This window comes from Psammomys obesus, unplaced genomic scaffold (assembly GCF_907164565.1).
Source record: "Psammomys obesus unplaced genomic scaffold, mPsaObe1.curated_primary_1811, whole genome shotgun sequence".
Classification (NCBI taxonomy): domain Eukaryota; kingdom Metazoa; phylum Chordata; class Mammalia; order Rodentia; family Muridae; genus Psammomys; species Psammomys obesus.
In genome coordinates, this window is record NW_026596091.1 from 19509991 (window position 1) to 19511784 (window position 1794).

The following is a 1794-nucleotide window of genomic DNA, read 5'->3' on the forward strand; positions in this document are numbered from 1 at the left end:
TAAAGGAAAGGAGAGTGTCAATAGAAGAAAACAAGAACCTAAATTGGGGAAAGATCTTCACCAACCCTACATCTGAGAGAGTTTTAATATCCAGAGTATATGAAAAACTCAAGAAGTTAAACACCAACAAACCAAGTAATCTAAATAAAAAATGGGGTACAGAGCTAAACAGAGAATTCTCAACAAAAGAATGTTGAATGGTGGAGAAACACTTAAAGAAATGCTCAATGTCGTTATTCATCCCTAAATCCAAATGAATCTGAGATTTTACCTTGCACACATCAGAATGGCCAAGATCAAAAACGAAAGTTACAACACATGCTGGAGAGGTTGTAGAGAAAGGGAAACCCTCCTCCTTTGCTTTTGAGAATGTAAACTTGTACAAACTATTCGGAAATCAGTCTGGCACTTTCTCAGAAAATTAGGAATAGCGCTACCTCAAGATCCAGATATACCACTCCTGGACATATACCTGAAAGATGCTCAACAATACTACAAGGACATTTGCTCCACTATGTTCATAGCAGCTTTATTCATAATAGCCATAATCTGGAAACAACCTAGATGTCCCTCAACCAAGGAATGGATACAGAAATTATGATACATTTATACAATGGAATATTACTAAGCAATTAAAAACAAGGAAATCATGAAATTTGCAGCAAATGGATGGAACTAGAAAAGATCATCCTGACTGAATTATCCCAGAAGCAGAAAGACACACATGGCATATACCCACTTACAGGTGGATACTAGTCACATAATACACTTACTAAGCATACTACGATCTATAGTCCTAGCGAAGCAAACAACAGAAGCATCCTAAGGAAGATGCTTAATCCTCATTCAGAGGGGCAAAGGAGTGGACATCTGAAGTGGGAGAAGACAGGGAACACAACAGGAGCCTTGCATAGAAGATTTCTGAAAGACTTTACCCAATCAGGTAGGTGGAAGCAGATGCTGAGACTCATAGCCAAACTTTGGGCAGAGTTCAGGGAATCTTATGGGAGAAGGGGAAGACAGAGAGACCCAGAGAGGACAGGAGCTCCCCAAAGAGAGCAATAAACAGAACTAAAAAATAAGGGATTAGCGTGTCCTGCAGAGAATGATAAATCAACCAAGGACCATGCATGGAGAGGACCTAGACCCCCTAGACCTGTAGCCCATAGGCAGCTCAGTGTCCATGGGGATTCCCTAGCAGGGGGAGCAGGGTCTGTCTTTGACATGGACTCTGCTGCCTGCTCTTTGATCACTTTCTCCTAAGCAGGGTTGTTTTCCCAGGCCTCAGAGGAAAAGGATGCAGCCAGCCCTGATAAAACTAATAGGCTGGGGTCAGATGGTAGGAAAGGAGGGCTCCTTCTTTCTAAGGACTAGGTAAGGAGTCTGGGGAAAGAGAGAGGGGCTCTACCATCAGGATGTAGAGTGAATAATTTATAAAAGAATAAATTTAAATAAAAAGTAAAAAAATAAAAACAGATTCTTGACTATGCTCTTGGGGCCTGGCTCAGATCCTGGAAACCGAGCAGTATGCATGGGAAGGAAGTAGCACACCTTTTGGATTTTGGCTTAGGTAACTGTGGGCTTTGTAAGTGCTTTTTATTGTTCCAAGATCTGGTTCCCAGGGAGAATCAAGTTTGTTTACCTTCAAGACACACCTCAACAGGAAATCAAAATCAAATAAGTATATCACATCTGAGAATATTATCTTAACACAGTTTTAAAATCCAAGATTTTGAAAGAAATATGTGCAATTCTAATTGCTGTATTTTACAAATAGCCAAAAAAAAAAAAAAA